Source organism: Leptonychotes weddellii, chromosome 14 (genome assembly GCF_054177405.1).
Source record: "Leptonychotes weddellii isolate Sample4059 chromosome 14, ASM5417740v2, whole genome shotgun sequence".
NCBI lineage: Eukaryota > Metazoa > Chordata > Mammalia > Carnivora > Phocidae > Leptonychotes > Leptonychotes weddellii.
In genome coordinates, this window is record NC_138382.1 from 46470112 (window position 1) to 46479164 (window position 9053).

The window sequence follows — 9053 nt, forward strand, 5'->3', positions numbered from 1 at the left end:
CTACAATGGCTATATGGTGAAATCAGGTCTTTTTTTTCTCTCAAGTTTATTTAAGTAATCTTTATACCCGGTATGGGCCTCAAACTCATGATCCCAAGATCAAGAGTCACATGCTCTTCCACCTGAGCCAGTCAGGCACCTGAAGTCAGGTCTCTGAACACAAATATATCTGACTATAATGTAGTCCATACCCTTTACATTCTGCCAATGGCCCAGTCACCTCCCAAAGCTATCATGAGCAACAAGACCAGAAGTTACGGAAGTGCTTTGTTAACTGGTAAGTGCTGTGAGCACCTGTGGGAGAGGCTATGTCCATTGAAATGATTTCTGCCTTCCAGGCAAGTAGAGTGGCCTTGTTCCACAGCCCTAAAGCCCCTGGTGGGTCCATCTCCTCTCCTGTAGATTGCAGCTGGACCTGAACACCAAGTCCCCTTTAAAAGAGTGGCCCTCCGGTTAGCTACCGGCAAGGGAACATGAGCAGGAGGCTGACATTTCAGCACAGATGCTCAGGGCTGGAGCCCTCCCAGGGAGTGGTGCGAGGCTGATGCTCTGATGTTCCCTTGGGGTCTGTCTCCAGCAGCGTTTGGGAGAAAACAGGAGCTAGGCCACCAGAGACCCTTGGGACAAGCCTGTGTTTCACTTTGTAAGTTGAACTTCATGTTTTTGCAGCCTCAGTTTAGGTGATAAGGCAGACTAAAGAAGGAAGAGCAACAGGGCCTGCCCGGAAGGCTTGCAGCAAAGGCCTAGTTCCCTTTGGACTGTGAACCATGCCCTTGGGAATGCCTCAGGACTGCCTGGAGTTGCCTTTCCTTCCACCCTCCCCCTCCCTGGTTTCCTGGATTGACAAAGGGGACCTTTGTTTCTGGCCTTGAGTCTTGTCTTAAGCACCCCAGCAGCAACCTCAGACAGGCAGAAGGAGCTGGAGAAATAAAACAGCCTGGAGAGTTTTCCTAGAACCATGGCTGGCAGCCCTAAAGGGCCCTCACAGCCTCCCCACCCAGTTTCTGGCCTTGGTCACCCATCGGATCAACACTGGGTTCCCCCCCCCGCCCCGTCCAGGGCTTCCTTGGCTCCCTCTACTGCCTGCATCTGCCCAAAGCAAAGCACCCCCAGCCGTGTCTTCACCTCAGAGTTGGTGGTGGGCCAGTGAAAGGCCTGGGAGGCCTTGTTTCCCATGAAGAAAAGCCCTGGAACACTCTTCTGGAAGGTGCGGGCAGTGAACCTGCAAGATAGAGCAGGCCCAAGATAGGGAGAGTGCCCACAGGCCCTGGGCAGCCAGCAGGGCCCAGCTCATCAGCCAGACCCACCAGTGACCAAGGCCAGGGCCTGTGAGAGACGAAGCTGAGCCCCAGCACCTGAGTCAGGGGCAGGGCATCCAGCTGCCAGGCAGAGCCCAGGCTGGCCTCTGAGCTGACAAATCAGTCATGGGGAGGTCTCTTCTGTCCTCAGCAGCAGATCTTCCCCCTTATTCCACGGTCTCACTGCGGCTGGGTCAGCTTCCAGCCAGGGCAAACCACATGAAACGTGAATCGCTGAGGTCTGGAGTCTATCAGTCAAACCCAAAGACTTGCTTTTTAATGCTCTTGGTTCAGCCTGTCTAAAAACCATGAACCATCCGACCAATCAAAACACTGTCCTGGGCACCTGGGTGGCTCAGTCGGTTAAGCGACTGCCTTCGGCTCAGGTCATGATCCTGGAGTCCCGGGATCGAGTCCCGCATCGGGCTCCCTGCTCGGCAGGGAGTCTGCTTCTCCCTCTGACCCTCCTCCCTCTCATGCTCTCTCTATCTCATTCTCTCTCTCAAATAAATAAATAAAATCTTTAAAAAAAATAAAAATAAAAAAATAAAAAAAAAAACACTGTCCTGGCTTCATTTAGGAAGGTGCCTTTGGCCAAGAACGTTCGGAGGGATTGGGAATGGTGTGGCACTGCCCTCCTTTGGGCAGAGGCTGGATGGTAAGTGGGGGACAGGTGCCCAGAAGGACAAGGGAGGGCTGAACCGAAGTCCAGGCGTCTGTCTCCACCCTCCACCGCAGAGCGATGCTTCCAGATGCAGAGAGCAGCCCCACTTCTTCAGGGCCACGTGGGTCCTCAGCCCTCAGCTGCCTCCCTTCCTCCTCATACCCCATGATCCAGGTCTCCTGCATCCTCATGGAGGATTTCAATACTCACCACTGCCCTCCCCACCCCCCCACCCAGTGTGTTTCCCAGACTGCGGTTGCGTAGAGGTCCCTGCTCTGGGAGCCACTGCCAGGAGGTATGCCTGATCCCCAAGTCCCCTAAACTGTAAAGGGAAAACCAAACAAACCAAAAAGCACGCAAAATAAAATCCGTGCTCTTGGGCCCAGTCCTCGATCTGCACTGCACTTCCCTGAATAGTGCTGCTGGCGCCAGGCTTGAAGGAAGGGCCACATCTTCCTGCTGGGGTGGGCGCCACTCAGCCCGCAGCCTCTAGTTGCCACCTGCTTTGTGGGAGGGAGGGCTGCTGAGTGTGGATGAGTGGTGGGCTCATGGTCCCAGGGCCGGTGGGACTCAGGAGAGCTGGGTCAGACACGAACTCTGGGTGACCTTGTACAAGTCACATGACCTCCCTGAGCCTCAGTTTCTGGTGATGGGGAATGCTGTATGAGCAGCGCAGAGCAGGTAGGAAAGTGCCAGGCGCGCTCCTAAGGGCCCACACGCAGCCGTTCACCCCGTCTCCCCGCAGCCGCCCTTCCTCGCTCCCTCACTGCCGGCATGCCCTTGGTGAAGTTGCCAACTACAGAGCTGGGACCCTGGAGCTAGCCTGTCTCCTGGGCTGTTGTTATCAGAGCAGGCCAAAATTTCTGAGAGAGCACAGGACACTTTGACACCAAGGCCCAAGGCCCTGGCTGGATAACCTCGCCTAGCTCACCACGTCCAAATTTCTCAATGCAGAGAACCCCGCCTGCCTGGGCCCCTTGGAGCCAGCTGAGCAGCGTGGGGCAGGGCTGGGCACACAACTCTTGGCGTCCTACCAGATAAGGATTCAGTTAGGGGCCTGGTATTCCCCCAGCCTCCTCTGGCACATGCCTCCCAGGCAGGGATCCCGTCCAAGAGCACAGGCCAGTTGTCCAGCACTCACATCTGGACCGGACATGAGTCTACAAGAGCGCCCTGCTCAAATCTGTGTCAGAATCCAGATGTCAGGGCCTCCCTCAGCAACAGAGCTCCTGGATTCTGGGGCCAAAGATCCGTGGGCAGTGGGGTCCCCCTCACTTTCTCCTAGGGTCCTGATCAGGTGCCTCAGGCCAATCTTGCCCCTTGAGAGCCAGGGAACAGTGCCCCCTCCCAGTCTTTTGGTTCTCGAGCATTTCTATTACCCCAAGTATAAAAGGCATGGATGTTCAGTTGTGCAGTGGCAAGAAATGTCCTGACCTGGGGCGCCTGGGTGGCTCAGTCGTTAAGCGTCTGCCTTCGGCTCAGGTCATCATCCCAGGGCGCTGGGATCGAGCCCCACATCGGGCTCCCAGCTCGGCGGGAAGCCTGCTTCTCCCTCTCCCGCTCCCCCTGCTTGTGTTCCATCTCTCGCTGTGTCTCTCTGTATCAGATAAATAAATAAAATCTTTAAAAAAAAAAAAAAGTCCTAATTTTATTTTTCTAAATCTGAGAGAATAGCTAGAAGCTCATTGGCCCCAGCTGAGCTCCTGTCCGACCTCCGTGAACATCCCCACAGCATGCCACGTACTACCACATGTGAACAGGCCACAGGCCTCCACCATTCCCTGTGGGAGGAAGTCCCCAGCTTCCTTCCAAGTCTGGGCACTGGCAGAGAATGCAACCCCTCCCCCACCGCCAGGGGACAATCCAGCTCATTCTTTCAATGGGGCCCGCACTGTTAATGGCCTCAGCCCTCAGGCAACCCCCAAACACTAAAGATTGTTACCCCCAAACGGGAGCCTGGCCGTATAGTCTGTGCAGAGAAGGGAAGATCGTCTCTTCGTTTTATTGCTCATGCATCTGCTCCCACAAACAATTACAGAGTAATTTCTGCACTAAATTATTCATACATTTCCCTGCCGTATATGGAAATACCATTCTGTAGTTTGCTTTTTTTTCCTTATACCTCCTCCCAATCCATAAATATAGATCCACTTCATCATTCTCAATGGTCACACTGTACTTAATTGCTCGGATGCACCTCATTTTACTTAGCACAGGCCCCCATTGACGGTAGCTTCTAAGTGTTCGTATTACAAGCGTTGGCTGAGTAAACACTACTGTCCGTACATCTTGGTGCATGGCTTTGTTTTCGTCGGATAAATTCCTAGAAGCTGAATTGCAAGGTCGATGGATAGGCCCACTTTTAAGATCTACTTCTCTACTGGGGCACCTGGGTCGCTCAGTTGGTTAAGCAGCTGACTCTCGATTTCAGCTCAGGTCATGATCTCAGGGTCATGGGATCAAGCCCTGCATTGGGCTGCAAGCTCAGTGCGGGGTGAGGGGTGTCTGCTGGAGAGTCTTTTTCTCCTTCTCCCTCTGCCCCTCCCCTGGCTCGAGCATGCATGTGTGCTCTCTCTTTCTAAATATATAAATCTCAAAAAAAAAGAAAAAGGATTTACTTCTCTACAGTCCACTCCCAGAAAGGTTGTACCAATGTAGCAGCATGAGGGTGGGGGTCCCCCCGCCCTCACCCACACCAAGTCATAGGACCATCTCTCCGAAGTGTCCCTCCTGTCCTCCAGAACTCATTTGTGTTCTCCCTCCTGACCCTTGGGGGCCTTCCCCTTCATCTGGACAGAACTCGTCTAGGTGACTGTTTTCACACCTAGGTGTAATATGGCCCAGCTTGTCATTTTTTCCTTTAAAAAGCCTCCACCTCGGGGCGCCTGGGTGGCTCAGTCCTTAAGCGTCTGCCTTCGGCTCAGGTCATGATCCCAGGGTCCTGGGATCGAGCCCCGCATCGGGCTCCCTGCTCGGTGGGAAGCCTGCTTCTCTCTCTCCCACTCCCCCTGCTTGTGTTCCCTCTCTCGCTCTCTCTCTGTCAAATAAATAAATAAAATCTTTAAAAAAAAAAAAAAAAAGCCTCCACCTCAACCCCTAGTTTCTGCCAACAGAAAATGGGAACCAAGGGGGCACTCTGGGAGTAAGCACCTCCTTGCCCTTTAGTCCTGATATCCTGCCAGAGTCCAGGCTCCACCTTCTCCACCCAACCCCCCCAGCGAAGGGACCATTGTACCTGTGTCATAGCTTGGCTGCGTCTAGCTTCCGTAGGCAAGGGTGTTTGTCTTGGGCAAAGGGAGCAACTGAAAAGCCCGTCGTCTGGGGCAGAGCCCCAGGTTGGAGTTAGCAATCAAGCTGAGTGCCCATGGTTTGCAGATCCTCAGGTGGCACTCCCCACATGGCCAGCTCTTCTCACACTCAAAAGCTCCAGGAGGATGCTGGACTCAGCCACCTCCAGAGCAGGATGAGGTCAAGTTTGGCGACAGGGAGCTGCCTCCTTTTTTAAAAAGTTGTGGTAAAATATACTCTCCTGGTCTTTTCAGGCTGCTATCTCAAAAATAACATAGACTGCATGGCTTATCAACAGCGGAAATTTATTTCTCACAGTTCTGGAGGCTGGGAAGTCAAAGATCAAGGTGCTGGCAGATTTGGTGTCTGGTGACGGGAGGCTTCCCGGTTCACAGACTGCGCGCCTTCTTGCTATAAACTCACGTGGCAGAAGGGATGAGGGAGCTCTCTGGGTCTCTTTTTTTTTTTTTTAAAGATTTTTATTTATTTGCGAGAGAGACAATGAGAGACAGAGAGCATGAGAGGGAGGAGGGTCAGAGGGAGAAGCAGACTCCCCGCCGAGCAGGGAGCCCGATGTGGGACTCGATCCCGGGACTCCAGGATCATGACCTGAGCCGAAGGCAGTCGCTTAACCAACTGAGCCACCCAGGCGCCCCTCTGGGTCTCTTTTATAAGGGCCATAATCCCATGCTTGAGGGCTCGGTCTTCATGACACAACCACCTCCCAGAGGCCCCAGCTCCAAATACCATTATATTGGGAATAAAGTTTCAACGTGAATTTGGTGGGGGGGGGAATGCATTCAGTCTGTAGCAAATATAACACGGAATTTATCATTTTAACCACTTTTAAGTACACAGTTCTGTGGCATTTTAGTACCTTCATATTGTGCAACTATCACCACCATCCATCTTCAGAACATTTTCATCTTCTACAACTAAAACCCTGGACTCACTGAACACCAACTCTCCATTCTTCCCTCTACTCACTCTCCCTTACGGCCCCAGGGCACCCATCACCCGACTTTCTGTCTCTATAAATTTGACTACTTAAGTACCTCATATAGTGAGTGGAATCCTGTAATATTTGTCCTTTTGCTATTGGTTTATATCACTTAGCATAACATCTTCAAGGTTTATCCATGTTGTAGTATGTGTCAGAATTTCTTTTTTTTTTATTAAAGATTTCATTTATCTATTTCAGAGACAGAGAGAGTGGGGGGGGGGAGGGAGAGGGAGAGAAAGAATCCCAAGCAGACTCCAGGCCAAGCAGAGAGCCCAACACAGAACTCGATCCCATGACCCCAAGATCACTACGGGAGCTGAAACCAAGAGTCAGACGCCCAACTAACTGAGCCACACAGGTGCCCCAGAATTTCCTTACTTTTTAAGGCTGAATGATATTCCATTGTATGTATACGCCACATTTTGTTTCTCCATTCATCTGTTCATAGGCAACTGGGTCATCTCCACCTTTTGACTGTTGTGACCTACTATGAACATGGGTATACAAATATCTGTTTGAGTCCTTATTTTCATTTCTTTTGGGTATATACCCTGAAGTGGAATTACTGGACCATCTGGCAATTCTAAGTTTTTGAGGAATCACCATGTGATTTTCCACAAGGGCTGCATCATATTACGTTCCCACCAGCAGTGCCCAGGGTTCCAATTTTTCCACATCCTCTGCAATATTTATCCTGTTATTTTGATAACAGCCATCCTAACTGGTGCAAGGTGGTATCTCAGTGTGGTTTTGATTTGCACAGGGCAGGTGGGGGTGATCCTGCTATTTTTATAAATGAAGACTCAGAGATAAACTGACTTCCTTCAAGGTGATAAGAAGGGTTAACCTCAGGTATAAGAGGAAACCCAAGATCAGGGCACTTCCTACTGGAGGAAGGGCAGAACTATGGGGAGACCAGAGGTGGATTCTGAGAGCAAGTCCTAAAACAGAAGAAGAGCAAACTGAGGGCTCAGAGAGGGGAATCAACTTGTCCAGGGTTACACAGTGAGTGGGAAGGCAGAAAGAGCCAGCAGTAATGATCATTGTTTATATGGCCTTTTCCTGGCCATCTTCCCAGGCCCCCTGCCTGGTGACCTGGCACACATCTTGCTCAAGGGCAGATGTCCTTGGAGTGTCATATCCCTCTGGTTTCTGGTCTACTGACCCTAACACTCCCTACCCACAACAACCATGCCCTGAAGGTTCCTCTGCCTCACGGCCCGCGTACAGTTCCCTGAGCCCAGATGAAGGCAAAAGCCACGGTCCCTGCCCAGGGACTCTGCCAGCGAAGGAAATAAGACTTGTCTGGCATGACCTGCTCAGCCAGACAAACTTCGTCTCCTTTCTAACAGGGTTAAGAAGTCCCAGTTCTAAGAAATCAGCCCCGGGGAATGTGCAAACTCTCACCTCCTGGAACAAACAAAAGGAGGGGAGCCTGGAAGTGTGGTGGAGACTTGGCAACACCTAGAACTTGGCCACCCTCCCCACACATGGCTTCCCTCTGTCACCAACAGCAAACAGCCCTGCCTTGGGAGGTCCCACTCATATACCTGCACAAGTACCCACCAACCTGGGTACCACAGCCCTGCCTCTGATGGACGTTTGTAAGACAGTGATTTGGCATCCAGGTCACATTCTCCCATGGAAAAAGGTACTGTGTTGGGGGACCTGGGGCCCACTGAATCCGCACTCACGACTACCAGGTTCTGCCTGGCTCAGACTTGGTCTGGGTCCATGTGAAGTGGGAGACTAGAGACAGAGCACATCTCAAGGAAGTGGCCAACCCCAGGGGCCTGTCTGTAGCCCCTTCCTCCTGCCTTCTTCCCTTCCTGGCACCCTTGGAGCCCACCAGGGCTTCAAGCCCCCTTCCTCCCCAGTGTTGCCCTTCCAAACACCTTTGCTGGTGTGAGGCAAGGAAGGGGTGGGAAAACACGACTGTGAGGTCCTGGGTATCTCCAGAAGGGGACTGGTCACATCACAGCACCAGGAAGAGGCAACAGTAGGATTTGAACCCAGGCACTCTGGTCTCTCTTAGGCACATGTCAGGTGTGTTATGCATGTTAGTATGTACGTATCTGTGTGGATATGTGCATCTTTGGGGACAGAAGGGTGTTCCACTTAACCCAGACCTTCTGGCTTACAAAGCCTTCTAAGGCAGCACTTTGTCCAAAGGACCAGAGTCTCGTTGTCTCCTGTTTGAAGGTCAGATCTGAGCCCAGGGCCACCTCTGTTCAGGTCTGGAGCCCCTAGGGATCCTTCCAGCCATCACAAGGATGGGTGGGGACAGCCATGGCACTGTGGGGGCTATAAAGTGCTGCCCTTCCTGCTCCTTTTGCCCAGTTGGCCCCACATTCCCAGCTCCATCAGCCTGGACAGCAAGGGTGACCCCTCCTGCACCCTGGTTTCCTCGGACACATTTCTTCCAGATGCCAAGTCAATCCAGCCAGCACGTAAGAGGTAGCTGGTGCCTGATGCTGGGGGCGATGAGGAGGAGGCACCCGGGGTACATAGTGCCTCAGGTCCTTGAGTCACAGCTAAGACCCTGGAGAATATTTACCTTTCCTGGGGCCGATAAGAAATCTTATTTTGTAGAATACCCACTCAAGTTACACTGTGAACACCTTGTGGAAAGGGCTCTGAGGACGATCTCAGAGCTACCGCAGCATTTGTTGACCATGGCAGAATGTGGCCCGAGGCTCGCTAGGAAGAATGTTATTTTGATGTGGCCCCAGCTGCTCTGTACGTAGTAAGTGCCTGTGTCAGTATGTCAGACACAAGCCTCAAAAACAGCAGATCCTGG